We start from the raw sequence: 22,534 nt of genomic DNA on the forward strand, positions 1-22,534 counted from the left end.
TTATTAGTTTCTCATTGGGGCCCAATAAGATTTTGTCCAGTTGGTTTAGTTCTTTTTGGATTCCAAATTTCTCCATATCTGTTTTGTGTCTGGATTTTAATTGTAAGTATGGCAACCAATCCATTTCAAGACCTTGAGTTCTTAATTGTTCTATTGTTTTTAATTTTCCTTCTTCATTTAAGAGATCCTGGTATGTTTTCATTTTATTTGTGTCCATTGTATTTGGATAAATTTGTGCTTCCATTGTAGGGATCCAACATGGTATCTTATCATAGTGAATCTTTCTAATTTCGTTCCAGGTTTTGATCAGGGTATTCCTCACGATATGTCTACGGAATTGTTCTTGTTTTGTGGGTTTGTCTTCTCATAGGTATGCATGCCATCCCTTTATCAAGTCGAAACCTTCCAATGTTAATGTTCATCTGTTCTTCAATTCAATCCAATCTTTTATCCATGTTAATGCTGACGCTTTATAATAAATCTGCCAATCAGGAAGTCCCATTCCTCCTCTATCTTGTTTATCCTGTAAGTGCTTTAATTTGATTCTTGCCTTTTTTTTCTGCCATATGTATTTTAGTATCATCCTGTCCAAATCTTTAAAGTATGTTCTGCCCGGTTTACTGGAATCACCCTGAATAAGTACAGCACTCTTGGAAAAATATTCATTTTGATAGTGGCAATTTTACCTAAAAAAGATAACTGGAGTTTTGTCCACTTTTCCAAGTCTTTTTCTACTTGTTTAGCCAGTTTAGTATAATTGTCTTCCTTCAGCGTCGATATTTTGTTGGTGAGACACACCCCTAGATATTTGACCTTTTTTGTTGTTTGCATTCCTAGCATATTTTCCAACTCTTTTTCTTGGGATTTGATGAGATTCTTTGTTAAAATTTTAGTTTTTTTGTTTGTTGATTTTCAAGCCCGCCACTTCTCCATATTGCTGTATTTTAGTCAGTAATTTTAGTCCTGATTGTAGCGGTTTTTCTAAGATAAGTACTATGTCATCGGCGAAGGCTTGCAATTTATATTCCTGATTTTTTATTTTTAATCCCGTTATTTCTGTATCCCTTCTGATTTCTTCTAATAGTATTTCCAAGGTTAATATAAACAATATGGGGGATAGGGGGCATCCTTGTCTCACCCCTCTTTTTATGTCAAATTGTCCTGTTGTCTCACCATTAATACCATTAATTTCATGCATTAAAAGATAGAAATTAACATAGTTGTACATGTTCTCTTAATTTAACATTTAATTCAATAAAACGTTGCTTGGGATTTATCAAGTTTCCTACAGTTTTAATTTGAAAAATGAATGAGTCAGGCTTTATATTCTCTCAAGATGAATGCTTTGACAAGCCCCAACTTTTATCAATAGTCAATGTACATTTCAATGTGCTTGGGCAATTTTTACAATTGACTATGAACTCTTGTGCAATCTTCTTCCATTTCTTTGAATTCCCAGCCAAGACATTTCCAGCATACAATTATACTTATCAAGGCTTTTTATTTGATTTCCATTTTTACTGATGGGCATAAACTGTTTTAAACTTCTGGTTCTGCAAGAAAACTACTATATATCTAGCTTTGACAGACCTCTATGAGGATCATCTATTAGCGTGGTAAAAGTGCTTTCATTGAGTAAAACATGAGATGGAGGAAAAATAAGGATGCATACAAAAAGTTCAAAGTCAAATACATTGGCATATATACTACCGTTTATGATAACTTTGCAGAAGGCCAATTTTAAATGTGCTAAATAACTCCCAATGAATATAGAACAATTCCCAAAGTTCTTAGTCTTGAATATTGTACAATACTAGAAATTCTCTAGGGTGAGAAAAAAAAATAATTACAGTTATCATTTCTTACTGCTAAATCTGGATTCATAATCAGATTTTTCAGAATATCCCCCCCCCCACTATCTCTTAGAAAAACGCTGTAGAGAACTTACTATAGTTCAAAGACAAGGACTACGGCTCAGTTTCATCTGTCCAATGGGTCTCATACAACATCCTTCCCACAGGCTCAGCTTCTTCACTCACTTGGGGCTCACAGAAGCTACCACAGCTGGTGCTGTTCTTGAAATATCAGCAGGAACCTTTCAAATGGAAAAAGGCCAGGCATGGTCCAAGCCACATGACATTTCTTACCTCTCTGCTTTCTTTATGATGCAAAACCTGACTGCAATCAGAGTAGAAGGGTATCTTGTGGGTTCAACAACCACAGTTGTCTTTTTCCCTTTCAAATGCATTGCACTGTGGCAAATATAGACAGAACAAAACAACATTGTTCTCTGCTGCTTGCAGAACAGAGGAAATCTATAAAATCAAGAGGGAGATGTCCCTCCCAAAAGCCCATCACCTGAGATCATCTATTCCATGGACAAGACCAGATGCCACACCTGAGTTGCAGAGACAATTCACTTCTCTACCCCGGCTACATTTGCTCTGCACCATTCAGTGCATTAAAATGCACTACCTTCTTTAACATACACATTTCATATGCAAGCTTGTACTTTTTTGAAGGTAATTAAAGCTACAAAAAAAAACACTTATTTTAAGAAGATACCAGCTGACACCTTGATCTGGCTGCAGTAAATTCCAATTTAGTGAATCATACTTTCTTTGAAAAGAATTCCATGAGAGGTTTGTCTGGACAGTCTTGACTTGTGACAAAGATGACAACTCCATCCACCAAACCAATTTCATTGATTGTGACTACTGAAAGGACTTTAATGAATAAGTTTCTCATCCATCTTAAAGCACCTCCCTTTCTCTATATACTACTCAAACTCTTGTGTCGAATTGTTTGTAACCTTCAATTGGGCAAAACAGAGTATCATAAGGGAACAATTTTTGAATCAGCACATCTGAGTCTAATTTTCAGAATGTGTCTAAAATCCAGGACCCATGATTTGGAAAAGTTAAGGCAGTTTCACCACTGTGCAGCCACACCACTGTAGTCAGACACTGTCGTGCAATCATCATTGCCAATGATGCCAGCTTTTTAAAAGAAATCTCAATGGGGAAGCCAGCAGGAAGTCATTCCCATCGCCACTGCTTTTTTGCCCACTCATGGTTGTTCTGTTTCTCTGTTTCGGTAAGGAAATATCTCTGAAATAATGACCCAACCAATCATAGGACATTTAATGCTACTTGAATAACCCAGTGAGAGAGCAGTAAATGGATGGCCATGGCAACATATTGAAAATACTAAAGAAGGGGATTATTTCTAGATGGGACATTCCTGTAGTTTGTATGCTTTCCATCTTTTGGAATAAGTGCACAGCTATAAATCTTCTCTACTCTCCAATGAAAGAAGGCATTAAAACATCCCAATCAGATAACTGATTGTTATCTATTAATGATGATGGAGGATGATAGAGACAGCAGTAAGGATGATGGAGACAGAAGTAATGTGGAGGCCATTAAAGCAGAGCTACTAACTACGTGTGTGTGCATGTAGATCAAATGGAATCATTCAAGGCCAACATTGGAAGAATTCGATCTTAATAAATAAGAGAAAGAGGCACTTATAGGGTACTGCATCTGGTTAGGGTATCTGCATATTGTTGTTGTTGCTACGGTAACAAGCTAAATGTCATAAAATTTTAGCACTAGGAAACAAATTCAGATTTTTCTTTCGTCCAACACCCATTAAAGCTGACAAAATGTGTTACCATACAGTTAAGGCTGTGTTAATATATTGTTAGTTCAGAAATATTGCTCTTGATTATTTGTGAGCTGATTCCTTAACAACAAGTGTGTGTGTGGGGGGGCGGTTTTCAAGAATGTTTTTGGGTTATTTCAGAAGCTCAGCTTTGAGAGAAAAGCCTTATCCAGTGTTTCTTAACCTTGGCAGATTGAAAATATATGGACTTCAACTCCCAAAATTTTCCCGTCAGCAATTAGATACAAAATAAGATTAGAAAGCTATGCTGGCTGGGGAATTCTGGGAGTGGGAGTTCACAACATCTTCAAACTGCTAAGGTTTCAAACTGCTGCTAATCCATTTAAAATAAGTGTCCATTTTTGAAGGTTATACTGTATAAAGTGAACTAAAACTTGATATCAAGACGGAATAGTCCTTATTTTGTAACTCTAATTCTTTCCTGGGAACATATTTGATTTTTTTTCCTACTTACATTTATTATCTACAGGTTAATTCAAATATGTCTCCTTATACATTGCAGTTTAATTCCAGATAGTCAAATTCTTAGCCCATTAATGAAGATCATCCAATAAAATTAAATCAGTAGAGCTTTATCACTGTTTCAATTACATTGGCAAAAGAGAGTATTAATTTGTACCTGAACTTTTTTTTTTTCTGACCTTATTAGAACAGCACAATTTAAAATCACAGGAAGATTTTCCTAGCCTGCTTTAGAAACCTGTTATAAAAACCGCTGAAACAATGTAAAAGAATTTGCATTCTTAGAAAGATTTAAAGAAATGCTGATTGCTATAAACCTTGACTCTATAGAAATTTGCAGCTCATCTAGACTTTAAGCCTTTTCTGAACTAACTTGAATAATTCTCAACCTCAAATAGGTATTCACAAATCATTTTCACAGTAATGAATTTTAAATGGCCGAGATATCAGAAAAAGTAATTTATCATTGTCCGTCTTCAGAGGTGAGCATTATTCTAACTCTTTTGTTTCCTATCTTTATTGCTTTCAAAAGAATCCAGCTTTTTACCACATGGCTATTTTGAAATTCAGACTGCAGCAACACTTTAAAGTATTTGCAGGATAATATATCATTTGTGTATTATTTTGCTGGGCTTGCAATTGCTTCTATAATAATCTATTATTGATTTTAAGGACCGTTGGCTTTATTGTTAACAGTTTCAAGATTCTTTTCATTAATCTTTTGTAAACTCTCTGGGTAGAAATAAGAAGATAACAATAAAATTCTTATATTATTATTGTTCTTGTTATTTGTTCACAACAATGTGAAGCCACAGTATTGGCCTGTGCCTACTGGCCACCCGGTCTTCAGGTTTCCGGGGCTCCGGCATCTGTGAAGATCAGCTGGCCAGCATGCATGCGCGCACCGGAAACCAGAAGACCAGGTGGTGACAGCGCACCACATAGGGGGCTCTGCGTGCCACCTCTGACACGCGTGCCATAGGTTTGCCACCACAGGTATGATATATATACAGATCCAAGCAGTGTGGTCTTTCGCAATTAACAGATGGAAATTTTGTCAATGAGTAAATTTTCTAAAAGCCATCCAAGATTTTCTGATATGGCATCCAATGTGCTGATAACCACAATCATAATCTTTCAGTTTCGATTTTCAGATCTTAAGAGGTTGTGATCTTTCTGAATCTTTGCCTTCTGTTCTTACTGTCCCCTGATATTGCCACATCAATTATCCACACGTTCTCCTTTTCAACCACAGTGAAATATGGTCTTACGAGCCAAGGCTTCATCTGTGTTCAGAAATCCCACAGTATTTTAACCTGCTCATTTTCGATTACTTTTCAACTCTGTGTTTCCACCAATTTTTTTTTTTACTACTGGCACATGATACTTTTTTTTTACTGATGTTCCAGTGAGTCACTTTGGCAATTGTGTTATGTAATTTATCATCAGCTTGTACAATCTTTTTCCCAAGAGCTGAGTATATGACCAATTTTTTTCCTGCTTTTTTGCAGAAATTATTATTAAAATTAACCAGTTTAGATATACTGTACTTTAATTCTCTATTTAAAAGATCATTATTTCAGTAACAGTATTTATTGAATTGCCCTTTAGAAAAGCTTATCTGTTGATCGAACCTTACAGTAAAGTAAATCTAGTATTTCTGGATGTGCTTCTTGTCTGGAGAAATATCTTGTTGATATGGAGATTCTCAGTCATCCAGGTCATAGTTGTTCCAAAGGTGCCTTTTTCAAGAGACAACTGGACATTCTTGTTTTTCTTTGAAGACTTTTTGCTTCTTATCCAAGAAGCTTCTTCGGCTCTCTTGTTGTATCTTGTTGATACTTTCTGAACCAAAGCAATTTTTATCAAATTAGTATTACTATCCTAAATTTGCATGGCCATATGAATCTCTCAGATGTTTTCTCTTATTCTAAACAGGAGTTTAATCCGATTGTTGTATATATAAAATGGTATTCGCATGAATATATTTATTGAATTTCAATGATACATTGAATTATGGTTGCTATTCCTGATTCTTTCTTAATTTTTTATCATTTTATCACTTTTCAAACTAAACATTCATTTTTCATTCTAGGAGGAGGCATAGCATACCTCAAAGAAATCTCTCTAGCACCCCATACACACAGGCAGAGGCATAGTCTGTTGCTGAATTAGTCACATCGAGCATTAAGCTACACACTTCAGTGTTATGTTAATCACAAATGTATGTTTTTAAAAAACCCTCAGTGATACAGAGTAAATGCTACAATATAATTTATATGCAGCCTTAGTACCTTTTTATGAATTAAAGTGAACCACTGTGGCTTTTAAGTAAAACATCAATCATTCTTTCCATTTCCCATCTTCATTTAGCTTTGTAGTTAATCAGCATCAATACAAGCTATAAACTTTAATTGATGCAACTCGCAGTGCTCCTCACACTATGTGCTAGTTGTCTTTTTAAAAGTAATTTTTCAAAGGCATAGATATGCTGGTTAATCAGTTTTAGTGGTTTTTTTAGTTTTGTTTTTTCAAAGTGATATTCTTTAAGATCAAATTACTTTCATTAGCCTCAATAAAAAAAATGATGCTCTGGGAGCAGAACTCATTTTCATCCCAATTTTGAGAACAAGCAATCTCTTTGCAAGACCATTTCATGGCAGAACAAGCTTGGGTTTAAATTAACTGACAGTGACCTCCAGATGTATGATACAGAAGCACCAAAACTATCTTGGATGCAGCTCCCAGCATGCTATCCCTTGAAGTGTCCTTTCCCACTACCGGCTGTCAAAAAATAAAATTAGCAAATCTAGCACACCCAATGACAAAAGAGAATATTCTTTACGGCTGAAGAAATGTGGTAATGATAGAATCTTAAACTTGTGGGGCAACACCATTGTCCCCAAACTCTCTCATCATTAAGCTTAAAAACATGGAAACTAGTTCTCCCTTTATTTATTCCTGTGTATTATTTCTTAGGTTTGTTTGTTTGTTTCCTCCTCCCCTTATGTCTGTTTTTACACTGCCAACCTGTTAGTGTAAGCATCTGCTTTTTCATTCTTTAAAAAGACAGCACTTCTTAAATAAACCAACCCAAACAATGTGGACCTTTTATCAACTGTTACAATCTCACCAGTTGTTCCTATCCATTCTTCACCGACTCCTGATCTAAGCACACTTGATTCATCTTTCTAAAAGGTAACAAACAAGTTAGTTAGCTAGCTAGCTAGCTAACTCAAGATCATAGATATTAAGGATGATGACTGGAGCAATTTTGAGGGGCAAATACAGCTGACTGGATTAACCAAGTCAAGTACAAGCTTAAAATAGAACTACTCTTGCAAGTAAACAGCATCTAGAGGAATAAAGTGCCATTATATGAATTGTCTTGTTAAGATCATTAAGGTAAAGTGGTTGAACAGCTGGGTTTTTCTTTAAAAAAATTTAGTTAATTCTATTTGGTGCTGCCCAATTGCAAAGAACATAAATAAAATATATAAAAACAGTATAACAAAAATTGATGTACCAAATCATTTTACTGTCAAGTCTTTCATGAAATCTCCTTATAAATAAATAATAGGCAGGAAGAAATTAACACTAAAAATGGAGAATATTTATAATAATTTGGAATAAATGACATTATTTTTACCTATTTAGCATTTAGAAAATTAAACAACTCTTTTGTGTATGCTTAATTTGCATAAATATTGATCTCTGTTTACAATTTTTTGTTGGCAAATAAAATGTAAATACTTAATATATTAATGGTGCTCAAAATTATTTCAGAAAATGTTGGCACTTTTCCTGAGAAAATGTTGGCACTTTTCCTGAGACTTCTTAAGGACTGATGAGAACAAAGTATCTTGTCTGTTTGTCTGTCTGTCTAGCTCAAGCTCAAGCTCTATCTAATTTAAATAACATCTATCTATCTGTCTATCTGTCTATCTATCTATCTATCTATCTATCTATCTATCTATCTATCTATCTAATCTATCTCATTTGAATTGTTCATATTTTAGGCTGTAACACAATTCATCTTGATGGTTGATAGTTATTATCATTATCAGAACTGTGGCTAAACCAGGTTAATTAACTTAATCTTTCAAAAATAGTAATACCTCTTCTGTCCCACTGAGAACAGTATAGAAATTTAAGTGGGAATAAAGGTGAGCTCTACTCATTACCAAAAGTAATAGTTTATAGTGCTTCCCATGTTCAGAATAGTATTCATCATCAGTTATGTTTGCTATCTGTCTGTCTACCATCTGTCTGTCTGTCTGTCTGTCTGTCTATCAATCATCTATCTAGCAAAATTAGTTTGGACTAGAAATTTGCCTCCAAAATATGTTTAACCCGGTACTTCAACTAGCAGAGTGGTACCATGTTTTCCCAAAAATAAGACCCTATCTTATATTTTTTTGAACCCTGAAATAAACGCTTGGCCTTATTGCTATGCGCTCAAAAGCCCAATTGTGCTTATTATCAAGGGATGTTTTATTTTGGGGAAAACAGGGTAATTGAACATCTGCAACCAAGCTCAAGCTAAGAGAAGTGCATTAGTTACAGAACAAGGAACAAGTAGAAGTAGAGATGATAGGAATTTACACTCAACAGCTTCCAAGGCATAAGAATCCTTTTAGTGCAACATTGCCCTCCACAGAGCAAGAAACTTAGCCTCTAGCTTTAAAAAGTTGAACTGTGGCGAGCATGTAACTGTTGACTGAATATTTAATTATTGTGTTAGAGGCTATATGGGCATGCAAATAAAGGTTTGAAGAATAAAGATGACAGGAGGAAGATGAGTGGAAATAAAGGCTAAGATATTTGAAAGCTTTTACTTGCTCAATTTGGTAGCGGTTGATCTTCCAAATGTGGGGGTGATTAGCATGCTACGTGGTGAATGCAACCATATTGGTTTTCACATGATTAATTTCTAGCCTTTCAGATTGGCAGTAGGAGCATATGAAGACAGTGTGTGGCAATGTGCAGTTCTTGTGCTCTATTTACATGTCTCCACCACCATTTCATTCCTGTTCCTTCTCTAATTTGCTTGCCGACACATGCACCCACACTTGCCAGTATGGTATTCGTATTGGCAAGTTCCGTTTTCATTGGCAATTCTTTGAAATATTTTATCTGCAATCATTTCATATGCCCCCTTTTGAATGACTGAGGTCATTTTACTTATATGGAATTCTAGGCTGATAAAGAAAGTTTGCTATTGCATTCATAGTGAGATTAATGTAAGTTGGAAATTTGCCGGAAACATTTATAGACAATCAATCTTAACATCAATTCTCCAAAACAGAACAGCAAAGCTGTTGCTGGAATAGAAAAAATCTGGATGTCAGAAAAGGGAATTTTACCTTCTGGATGCTTCTGTAGAGAAGGATCTATTGTTGTCCCCGTTGGTAGTCCTCAATCTACAACCATTCATTCAGTGACCATTTGACATTACAAAAGCACTGAATGAATGGAGGTTACAGCTGGTCCTGAGACTTCCAGCTTCCTAGCCTCCTCACATGATCGCAATCTGAGCACTTGGCAACCAGCTGCATTTATAATTGGGTTACAGTGCCTTGCGATTGCTTAGTTGCCATTTGCAACCTTCCCTGCTGGCTTCCCCAGAAAGTCAATGGGGAAGTTGTCAGGGAAGGTTGTAAGTCACGGGGTAAATATTGTACACTCTTCCCCAGCCCCACTGTACTCACACACCTTCCTCAATTATGCTGCACCTCTTACACACACCATCACACATCCTCCCCAACCTATACTGCACCTGTCATACACCCTTGTTGACTTTCCTTCACATACTCATGCATCCTTCCCAACTCTCCCTTGCAACCTCTGCCAAGCTGAGACTTGCAGTTTTCCCACTGATTTGGCAACTGGGACTCCAGGGATTTATGACAGCTTCACTTAGTGATAGGAATTCTGGTCCAATTGCTGTTATAAGTTGAGGACTGCCTATAAATTATACTCTTTACTGTCTTTATATTTTTTATTAGTGATTAGCATTAAAAAGTAGAGTAATTGCTTATCAAATCTGCAGATGATACAGAATGGGCTAACATGCCTTGAATAAATAACACTGGAAATACTCTTCTTAGGCTAGAAAAATGGCCTGACAGCAACAGAATGAAATTTAATTAAAATGATTTTTAGTTTCTCCAACTAGGAAATAAAAATCAAATGTACAGGTTTAGAATGTGAAATTCCTAGCTAAGTTATGGTATTTGTGAAAAATACCTTAGGATGGTAGTTGGCTGCAACTGAATATGACTCAGAAACTGTCTGCAAAAAAGATGGGGGGAAAATCATGGTTGCACCAAGAGATTTAAGTTAACAAATCATTAGCAGTAATTATTCCAATGTATTCTACTTTGCTAAATACCTTCCTTGTGTCCTGGGTCTAGTTCTGGCCATCATACCCCAAAAGAGGCTCAAAAAACTAAAACAAATTAAGAGAAAAGTGATAAAAAAAAAAGATCAGAGGATTGGAATTGCTACAAGGAGAAGTTAGGGGCCTGGGAATCATTACTTCTGAGAAGACTGAGGGGGCTATGAAAACACTCCTATTGCTCATTTATTGTTATTTGTTTAAACTTAAATAATACATAATAACTTATTTTTTAATTTTAAATAACTTTTCTTCTAATGTTAAATAATTTATTTACATTTTTTTAAAAAGAAATCAAGATCTGTACTGTATCTTTCCAGGGTAAAGAGCACAGAAAAAAAGAAATTTTAAAAGTTATAAAAATTCAGATTCCAATTAAATGTTAAAAAGAATAACTTCCTAACATAAAACATTTAAATAATAGTTTAATAGTAGATCCAATAACTTGTATGGTGTTAAACACCTTCTCTGAATGCTTTCAATTAAAGGATAGACTCCTATTTCTTGGAGCTGCTTCACATTGTATTCCTGCCCTGAATAGGGTTTGTAAATATAAATTTATAGTGTTACCTTAAGGTGTTGTACTAGATATTCTATCTTGGGAATTCATTTGAAAAGTGAGATATAAATAGCTGTATTCAATCAAAATTATTTCAGCAAGAACATGTTTACAACTGCTTAATGATGTTCCCAATTATCAAAAAAGATAGACAATTATTTGAAACTAACAATACATTGAAACAGTTATTTGAAACTTGAGCAAATTCACAACCATCTCCAACCTGGCATAACCTGTACAGAAAAGAAAACACACAGCATCCAATTATCTATATTAAATTCAATGCAATGTTTGTTGACTCTCCCATTAGAACTGGAGGCCAAAGGGTATTATTTTGTTACAGTATAGAGATAAACTTATTATCCAATATTTTAATATGTGAAGTGTTGCTAAGGATCTGATCAGCTGTGCCAACATTTCAAAGACTTTTACCCTTGTTGAATTATCTACTTAGCATTAATAACTTCCTGAAAATTGGTCAAAAGAGGCCATCATGTCAGTGGCAGAAAGCAGAACTATTATTTATTTAAAGCTGTATATTTGGCCAGCTATCTTAGAACTGTGACTGTCTGCAATGGACAAGAAATTAAAACTAGAAAACCAGAGAGAAACTCAATTAGTGAAAATGGAATGACACAGTCACAATCCATATATCATGTGCCAGAAGTCATGTGTTAGTTCATTCCATCTTATGATCAGCAAAAAGACCCAACAGCCATAATCAAACTCACCAATGGGGCTGCTTTATTTAATTGATTTATAAGCTGCCTCAATCATCAATTAGGGTTGCCAGGTGTCCACTATTTGAGCTGACAGTCCGCTTTTTTCACATTATGTTCACTATTTTTTTTCACAAAATAGTGGACATTTTTTTTATTCAAAAGCTTTATGATGAAATGGTACGTAATCTAAAGCTGTACAGTCTAAGAGAATAAGGATAGGAGAATCGTGTTTTGTCTTTTTTTTCATAAGTTAGAATGAGACAAAGATCGAATATCCATTGAACTCGATTCTCCGAAAAAATTAATGATGAGATTAAAATAAAAATATATTATAAAATTATGTACAGTTCACATTTTTAAAATGTATAGTAGCTTGTGTCGACTGACCTAAAATGGCGTGTTAAAATGTTTGTAAGAAAATATATAATTTAATTGTAAAAATTTTTTTTATTTTTTTACTACATAACACCCCCCCGCCCCCGCTTGTCCGCTATTTTTTGGAAGCAGACCTGGCAATCCTAATCATCATGTCAATTCTAGGCAACAAAAAAACAAAGCAAAACTCAGTCAGTAATAACAAAATTAACTTTTAACAACTCACTTGGGGAAAACATAGTTACAAGTACAGAATATAAACTGGAATAAAAAAGCAAAGTTAAAAAAATCACCAGCCTCCTGTATTTGCCTTGGGAAAATGATTCTCCCCTCTCCATGCCTTTTATCTAATACGTGGTAATTGAAAAGAACTTTCCCTATGAAAATACCAATGATAAGGAAATAATGTGGAAATTCAGATCAAAGAAAGTCTTAATTTAGAAGCACTTGCAATAGAGCATGCAACTTTCCTGCTTTTAGAGGCTTGCAATGGTTATACTTTCTGTTGTATGTTTTATTCAAGCTCATTTTACCGAGTCATGGCACACACTTTAACTAATCCCTCATTTCCTTAGTGGCTAGTAAAAAGCAATGTTTCTCAGTAAGGCAGCTTTTTTGCTAAATTGAAGCCATCAAATCTGCAGACCACAAAATGCTGACTTAATGGGTATTAAAGACTCTGGTACACCTCTGATTTCAGAATGATGTTGGGATACTTCCCACGTTAAGAAACTAGATTTGTTCATGGAGATGAGTTTTACCGGAACAATTTAGAAGGATTACTTCCCAGTTGTCCCTTCTACCAGTGTAGGAAAGGCAAGTAATCTGGGCCTGGTAGCTCAGCAGACTAAAAGCATTGTGATTAACACCAGCTGTCTGCAATTACTGTAAGTTCAAATCTCACCAGGCTCAAGGTTGACTCAGCCTTCCATCCTTTCTAAAGTAGGTAAAATGAGGACCCAGTTTGTGGGGGCAATAAGCTGACTTTGTATAAATATACAAAAGAATGAAGGCTATTGCTTAATGCATTGTAAGCCACCTTGAGTCTCCGGAGAAGGGCGGCATATAAATCAAATTTAAAAAAAAAGGTGTATGTTTTCATGAGCCAATATGCAAACTTCCTGAGTTAATCCGTGAACTAAATTCTGATCCTTCAGATTTGTTTTTGAATTTTATTAGGCAGTTTTCCAGTCAGAAATGTGTAAATGCACTTCTCGGGGAGAAATGCAAACTAATTGTGCCTTAGCTAGTATTAATCTATTGCAAGTCATTCTAAAGGTGTTCTTTAAAAAAAAAAGAAGTGAGTAGCTTAGTGTTATTTTTGAATAACAAGTGAGTAGAAGGCTATATATGCTGTAGAATATTGATATATTTTATTTATTTTGTACCAATCGTGTTTCAGATTGATGGTAATCATGTCTCTTCATCAACGTTTCTCTATAAGGACTCATTAAAAATTGGAATTTCGTATGAAAAGAAAAGCACAAGCAAAATCACCTGTCTTTGAAACTTTAAAGTCCCTTGGAAGATTCACATGATGGATTCAAGGATCGTTTCCGGTAGCCTGTGCATGCTGTAGTCTAGCTCTTCCATGGCCTAAAAGACTGAAGCAGCATCTCAGCCATAAGTAGGAACCTAATTTCAACTTAACATTCCAGCTTTAAATGAACAATCATTTCATTGAGAATCATGAAATGCACAGAATGTGCATTCGAGAATTCTGCTTTCAAATTAATCTAAATTTCAGTATAAATATACTGTATGCAACCTTACTTTGGCTATTTATCGACAGCAATTTTTTCATAAAATATTGGAAACAAACTACATTATGAACTCTCTACAGCTTTAGTAATTTAATAGTTTTAAAATGTAACTTTGAAGTTAAGCCTTAACTGCTCCTTCAACCACCATAGGAAATAATTCATATTCTATATAGAGAAATGGAAATTATTCTTAATCAAGCTACAAGAACCCATATATACTCTTGAGTTTGTAGATGTTCAGCAAACCAATAACTGGAAATGTTTGCTTGGAAATAAATATATATTTCATGAATGTATATATGCAAATACTGAGAGTGGAAATCCATTTTCTAGAAGAGCAATTAGCCCCAAATGGCATGTCATTTGTAAATATATTATTCTACTTACAACAGCTAATTTAAATTCAAGATTAACAACCCATTTCTCAGAGGGCTTTTTTCCCAATCCTCCTTATGAAGAGCAATTGGAGAATCATCTGATTCTTGTAATTCCTTCAGAGTTCTTTGTCTCAAAACAAAGGAAGACATTAAAAGAGCAGAATAAAATTTGGTGATTACCTGTATTCCTATCTGGTAAAATACAGCAGTGTTTCTGCAGAATGCCAGGCAAAACCTATAAGAACAAGACACAAAAGAAAAATATTTGATTACTATAAGACAGGATAAGAATGTATTTAAGTATAAATCCATTTTAGAGGCATGAGTCCCTCTCTCTCTTTCTCTCTCCTTCTTCCCCCCTCCCCCTCTCCCTCTCCTGTACAAGGTGCACTAGTTGCCAGTTTGCTTTTGGGTACAATACAGAGTGCCCATTATGGTTTATAAAACCTTACATGGCATAGGTTTTGGTCATTTGAGCCCCACCCCATCCCCATTTCTCATGGTGTTGCATGGAAAATAGGGTTGATGTACTCTAGTTTCCTCTGGTCAAACAGGGATGTGGTGGCTCAGTGGCTAAGATGCTGAGCTTGTCGATAGAAAGGTCGGCAGTTCAGCGGTTTGAATGTCTAGTGCCGCGTAACGGGGTGAGCCCCCGTTACTTGTCCCAGCTTCTGCCAATTTAGCAGTTCATAAGCACATAAAAAATGCAAGTAAAAAAATAAGGACCACCTTTGGTGGGAAGGTAACAACGTTCCATGCACCTTTGGCATTTAGTCATGCTGGCCACATGACCACGGAGACGTCTTTGGACAAGACTGGCTATTTGGCTTTGAAACCGAGATGAGCACCGCCCCCTAGAGTCAGGAACGACTAGCACATATGTGCAAGGGGAACCTTTACCTTTACTTTACTCTAGTTTCCTCTGGTCAAACAGTGTCACCTATTAGAACCCAGGAAAGATGTATCTCTGATGCAGCATCTGCCCTCTGCAATGAGGTGCTCCTAGGATCCAGATGGCTCCCACCCTGCTGGTGTTCCAGAAGGCCATAAAGCCCTAGCTATTCTCCCAGGCCTTGGGCTAGGGTAGCTGGAACTTTTGGCTGGCTAATGAAGGTTGCAGGATGTTTGGACTGTTGTCAGACTGGCCATCTTGTTGGTTTTCTTCTTTTCTAGTTTGTTTTTTGTTATGTTTTTAATACACTGTTTTTATTTTGTTGAGTGTACTGTGAAAGCCTCCCAGGGTTACTTTGAAGTTGGGCAGCACAACGTCAAATAAAATAAATAAACACATTGTGGCAGGACAGCACTTGCACCATGATCAGAGTTATTTACTGGCAAAAACAATGTCTACTGGAAGAATAGGCTTACACTGTCAGCTTCTTTTGTTTAGGGCAGGGATGTCAAACTCAATTTCATTGAGGGCCACATCAGGGCTGTGGTTGACCTCAGGGGGCAGGGCAAGCATGGCCGACTGGGTGAGCGTGGCCATCTTGATGCCACTCACTGGGCGTGGCTGACTGGGTGGGTGTGGGCAGCTGGGTGGGCGTGGCCAGCTAGATGGGCATGGCCAACTTGGCGACACTCCCCAAACTGGCCTGAAATTTCCTCTTCGCAATGGGTAGACCAGGCCAAAGAAATGCGGATAGACCAGGCTGAAGCGACACAGGCCAGCCCCTTACATTTTCGAGGATGGCCCTGCAGGCCACATCCAACCCATGGGCCTTGAGTTTGACAGCCTGTCCTAATTTTATGCAAAAATGCAACCAGTTGCGATAGGGTAGGCAAAAAAACATGGTTAACCCAGGGCTGGTGATTGAAAAGAATTGGTCTCTCACCATTGGTGGAAAGAGTCTAACAAAATGAGAAGATCTTGGAAAGAAAATACAATTTAATGCTGGCACCCCAACATTACAGTGAAATCCTGCAATTAAAAAAAAAGAAGACAGAGAATCCCAACATTTTTTCCTTTGTTTATGTCTTTTTGTTTGAGAGGAAGTTACACAACTTCTCATGTTTCAATGACATTCAATTATAACAGTGAAATTTTAAAACCAAGGAAGGCCTAGGTTCAAATTCATCCTCAGACACATAAATTGACCGGATGGCTTTGAACAACAAAGTCTTACTACAATCTACTTATAGATGTTGGTAGATGGGGAAAAAATGGAGGAGGGGATATTGTATATACCAACTTCAGCTCTTGAAAGAAAGATGGGACATAAATCTGAGAAAGGTTATAGAAAAGGCGGCCATGATGTTGATCCTGTATTTGTATGCTGAGCAGAGCAAAGGTATGGATTCATAAGTAGTAAAGCTATTTACATTTTAAAAGATTTACAAGAATTTCATTTGAGTCTAATTTCATAGCTAAGTGATTTTTAAATTTAAAAGTGTTCTTCTGTTAACAAATTAATTGCCACAGGAAAATTCCCCTGATATTAGAATCAAAGCAGTCACTTGGCATGGAACATCAAATGCACCACTGTCCCAAAGAAACATGGTATCCTCTCAATAATAAACAGTGTGATGCACAGATTTCCAATTAAGATTACAATTTGGGGACTCTGTTCTTGTCTCATGAGGTGATTGCCCCAATAAAATATAGCAAAAAATGTGTAATATACCACGAAGGGAAAAAAATCCTACAAACCCCATCGTCATATTACTTGTAGTCTCTTTGTTTTTCAAAATCATGTGATTGGATGTCAGCTTAGAGGTCCAGAATTTGCACAAATGCCAAGGATTGTTTTAGCTTGTCTTCCTGCTATATACCATTCTCATGTCTTAATACTGGAAGTCCATTTTAGTGACTAGTGGAGGGATTAATTTCTGAAAAAGCATCGAAACTTAACTCTTTGTTTGACTTTAAAAATTCCAGCACTGAGAGGTCTTTCAGACAGGACTGGGATTACAGTGTATTGAATAATGGAGGTATGTCATTACAGGTAGTCCTTGTTAAATAACTGGTTGCTTAGCAACCATTCAATTACATGACGGAAACCCCCCCACCCCAAAGATTCTTATGACACAATTCTGGAATTCCGACTGCAGCATGTCACGTGCACCTGCAGTCACATGACCGCATTTTAGGTGCTTGGCCACTCACTTTTGCAATCACTTGCAGCATTCCAGAATCATATGACTATGATTTACCAAAAAATTTTTTGTTAGTTTCCAGCCATTTTGGGTGGCTTCCAGCAACAAAAGAACCCATTTTATGACTGCAACATTCACTTTATAGTTGCCATGTTTGCTTAATTACTATCACCAAAAAAGGTTATAAAATCAAACTGGTCATGTGGGTGCCTCAATTGATGGCTGTCATGACTTATAGTAGAAATTGCAGGCTACATTATGGTCATACATTAAGGATACTTGTATCCCTCTAATAAGTAGCTTAAAGTGTTGTCCTAACAATTCCATTGTCAGACTTATAGGATCTTTTGGAGAAGGAATTTTTCACCAGGATTGTAAGAGATGGACAGAGTTAAGGAGAACCCTTCCAACACACCTAAGTTCTGATCCTCACAACCTCATCCCATTATTTATTCTAATAAATTAACACCAGCATATTAAATCCTTGTTGTCTCTATCATTTATGTGAGTTTCCCTTCCCAAATTTGAAAAAAGGCCAGGCTACCAAAGCTTGAATTGTGTAGAAAAGCTTGATAGGTTAACTGGTTTACAGATTCTATACCCTACATATATATAGATATATAGTTGTCAAAATCAATGCTTCTTCAACATTTGATATACTTTATTCTGGAAAGAAGATAGACAGTTCTCTTTTTACAAATTCACTGCAATTTCTCATCTTATAAATGGAGAGCTCAATCATTTGTTTCCTTCAAAAACTGGAAGCAACTGAATCTCATTCTTCAATTTCTCAATTATTTCCAAAGATTCTGTTATACTGTCTTCCTTACTACCAAGCAATATTGAGACAAATACCACAACCAACCAAGTTGAGATGCGTGTAATGTTGGAAGGTTTATGGCTATCTAGAGAGGCATCCATCTCTTTTAAGTAAGTCTCTGTAAGTCTCACAGAAGAAGTTACGAAAAGATGTTGTCAGCCACATTCTGAGCTTCCATAATATACTTAATTAAGAGACTGAGTAGTGAGCTAGAAAACCGGTAGTTCAAGAATCGTCTCACACAGGGTTTCATCATGTGTTCTTATCTATATCTGTTTGCCTTAGTTTCCCAAAGTCAGCCAAAGAATACTGGCTGTGAGATCATATTCTACACAAGACACATGTCTGGTGGAACACATAAACTTGATTTCGATGCAGTATGAATACTTAAACAGTGAGGATCAAATGCTAGATAAGGAAAGCACACACACACAAAATTAATATATATAGTGTGTGTATTTTGTTCACCCCTTATCGCAAGTGAAACTCATATTTCCCAAATTCTTCAGTAATTCAGATTTTTTTATCAAATCTGGAAAAATCCCGTTGCCCTCTTACTAAAAGTAATATCTACATTTACTTTCTTCTCTCCTACACCCTTTAGTTAGCCCCTAAGTAATTGTTACTTAAGTTTGGAGCTACAAAGTATGCTGGGTCCTTCTCTGGATTAGGGATGCAGAGGCAAAAAAATTCATTGACTAAGGAGCAAGGATTCAACTGGCTGGGTCTTACAATTTTCTGCTTTATTATAAAAGCAGGGCTGTCAAACTCACAGGCCAGATGTATCACGCACTGGTCACACCCGTCTGGTTTAGCGAAGGGGAAAAAAGATGACACAAGTTTGACACCCCTGCCCTAAAGACACAACTCCATATGAGATTCAATTATGTCGAGGCTTTTGCAGTACCTGTAACCCTAGTACAATTGTCTTTCCTAGGAGCCAAACAGTAACCTTGAAGAAAGGTACTGAAGAAAGATAAGAAGAGCTATTTTGCTTATCCAGCCCTTATTTATCAGGGTTTTCAGCTGTTGAGTATTGACATCTTTGGTGTTGGAAAAAGACTTCTATGAATACCATGGACATTCAAGAAAACAAACCCATGGATCATCAAACAAATCAACCCAGAATTGTCACTCAAGGCACAAATGACCAGGTTCAAATTATTCTACTTCAGATACATTATTGTATGCTAACACTAGCTCTCTGGAAAAGACAGAAAAGTAGGAAAGGTGGAAAGGAGAAGAACAATGAATCTAATGATATTATGCAACTATTCTCCCAAACACCTTAGGGCAGGACAAGAAGTAACAGGTGTAAGGTCATTAAGAGAGATCCAATTTAGAACTCAGGAGAAATTTCCTGACAGTGAGAACAATTAATCAATGGAATGGCTTGCCTTCAGAAGTTGTGGTTTAGCAACACTGGAGGTTTTCAAGAAGAGACTGGACAGCCATTTGTCCTGAATGGTATAGGGGTCTCCTGCTTGAGCAGAGGGTTGGACTAGAAGACCTCCAAGGTCCCTTCTAGCCCTATTACTTTATGTTCTATGCTCTATTCCATCTTTCCCTCTTTAATAGATTTGTTCTGGCAAGTGCTAGAAATATATGGGAATGTGCAAATGGAAGATGATGTCATCTAGATCAGTGGTCCCCAACCTTTTTATCGCCGCGGACCAATCAGCCTTTGATAATTTTACCGTGGCCCGCTGAGCGCGCGCAGGGGTGGGGGCTTTGGGCCACACATGCGTACCTGCGCGGGGCTCTCTTCCCTGGAGCCTTTGCGCACGGCCCAGGAGCCTTTGCGCTGCAGTGTTCATGTCCCCCGGCCGCTGCGCGGCCCGGTGCCAGGTACTCCACGGCCCGGCACCGGTCCGCGGACCGGGGGTTGGGGACCACTGATCTAGATTATCTTTAAATCTTTATAAAGTTATGGCAGCCCATTTCCAAGTTCTGTAAAGGCATAAACTGGAAACACTGTATGCCTTCTTCAAATAATTTATATTAACCTCTGGGTTTGTATTGCAAATTCTATGTATTAGTTACTTCTATGGTGTTCAAATAAGCATTCAGACAATTGCAGTTGTAGCTGCCTGCCAGTATCTCTCTAAAGGTAATCTCAAAATCAGGTATTTAATGCATCTTACATCCATGGGCAGATATACAGACATGAGAATCCAGTGCAGTGGAATGTCATCTGGATTCCCAGGAGGGAGGGGCTGCATTCCAGAGGACTAAGAGACAGCTGAGTTTATGTGGAAGAAGGTCACAGTAGCTCATCCCTAGAAGTTCTCTGAGTATATCTTCAATGATGCAAATAGCTGCTTTAGCTTGGCAAGATTTCTGCCTATAGATGAGGAACGATAAAGGAAACTGCTCAGAAGTAATTCTATATATCTTTCTTAGTTTTTGGAGCCTGACACACAGTAAGGAACTGTGTAAAGCAAAGTATGCTATTTTTTCTCTTATGGGTTTTTCCGTTTTTTGTTATTCTAAATTTTGCACATACAGTATGAGTCTGTCTAATTCATTTTATGAACTTCTTGAGTTGCAGATTATCATGAAGTTTCATGGAATGTAAAATGCTTTAGTGGTGGAGGAGGCAAATATTTACTAGGTTAGGCTAATTAATACCTGAAAACTATTTTTTTATACAAATTAGTATACTAATCCACATTTAAAGTGGATTTTATTTAGGGGATAGGTAAGACAAACACATGCAAGTGGGAATTCAAAATCTGCATAAGATGTAATAACTTTAGTGCCGAATTGCTCAATATAAGACAAATATAAAGACAAAGACAATATAAAATATCGCTTATTTGGTTTTTAAGGCAATGCATTGCTTTTATTAATTAATCTGGTCCTCCAAAGGACTCTCCAGATTTATTACCCAGATGTTCTGAAAATGAAGTGATATCTGCAGAGGGTGACAAAAAGATAAGAGTAAAAAATGCACAGAAAAAATGGTGAGACTTGGAGCAAACTGGCTGGGAATTCTGGAAGCTTGAAGTCCACACATCTTAAGAGCCAGCCAGCCATTGTCAAGGCTGAAAAACACTGATCTAGACAGTAGTTAAATACATCTCTGACAAATGATTTATAAAAACCGTTTCAAAAAAGTTTCAAGATTTTTTTTCCCCTCATGAATAGACATTCCACTAATTTATCCACTGCTCAGGACATATTTAAGGCTGGTATGCAAGGTTCTAATACTGCTTATGCTTCACATTAAATGAAAACTAAAAAATAAATAAAGCAAGGCTATTGGGGGGGAAATTAGGGAACTTTAGAGTGCATACGCAAGACATCCCACACAAATCTATATAAAGCTTTCATAAGTGCAAAAAAGAAGCACATTTCTCTTTGTGCACTTGAAGTAAAATCTTTATTGAATAATGCAATGTGGAGATTCTGAAATAGAAGTGAAAAGTCCACGTAGTTAGCTGGTCCCTAGGATGAAACAATTGCAACTATTACTCCAGTTACTGTGGTGTGTGTGTGTGTGTGTAATTTTCAATAAACCAATACCTTTTGAATTTTATTCCAAGATTTGTAGAAAATAATAACAGAATCAGAATCTAATAATGGTTATATAACATACCTTTCCCTAGATAGCAAAAAGAAAATAAAGATAGAAAGGAAGTAGGGAAGGGGAAGAAAGGGGAAAGAGAAAAGAAGGAAAGAAAAAAAAGCAATTGATAACTTTTTTCAATGCAGTGCAATACAAAATAGAATTGCGGCCTCATCTTTTTATTTTACCAACTTAACAAATACTAGACATAACGGTAAACTAAGTTAATCGGAAAAATCCAAAGTCAATTTTTTTTCTATATCAAGCACAAAGTCCGGAAGTGATATCCCAAGTAAAATCAAAGCTGGATATGATCCCGCCCCCCCATTAAAACAGTTAATTTTGCCATCTCTGTTAGCTCTATCACTTTCTCCATCTATTCTTCTATTGTGGGTCACAGGGATTCACTTATTGACTGCTGTAAAAGAGGTCATAAAATTATGCTTGGTAATGTGATGACTCGCTTAATAACAATATCGCTTAGTGAACAAAATTCTTATTTCAATTCTGCTCATAGGTTGATAGGTTGACCTAAATATTTATACTTGGTATACATTTCAAAGTCATGGGATGTCCTTTTAAAATAATGTTAGCCAGCTCTATATCAATATCAAGTATGAAAGCTACTTTTTCCACAATCCATAATGTTAAATATGGATGCAAAAATATTGATAGCATGTCAGCCAAAAAGACTTGGTTGGA

The 22,534-nt window shown here is 36.5% G+C and overlaps 1 protein-coding gene across 1 annotated transcript in view; it reads right to left on the reverse strand.

Annotated features, from left to right (window-relative positions):
- DLGAP2 (DLG associated protein 2) overlaps positions 1–21,973 on the reverse strand; it is a 384,074-nt gene extending 362,101 nt beyond the window's left edge. The window contains exons 1-2 of the mRNA XM_070954968.1: positions 21,965–21,973; positions 14,526–14,580 (exon numbers count right to left, since the gene is read on the reverse strand). The gene's annotated coding sequence lies outside the window, so the exon portion shown is untranslated. The remainder of the gene's footprint in view (positions 1–14,525; positions 14,581–21,964) is intronic.
- Between the last annotated feature and the right edge of the window lie 561 nt (positions 21,974–22,534).

This window comes from Pituophis catenifer, unplaced genomic scaffold (assembly GCF_029215685.1).
Source record: "Pituophis catenifer annectens isolate HBS135680 unplaced genomic scaffold, rPitCat1.0.hap2 SCAF_1, whole genome shotgun sequence".
NCBI lineage: Eukaryota > Metazoa > Chordata > Lepidosauria > Squamata > Colubridae > Pituophis > Pituophis catenifer.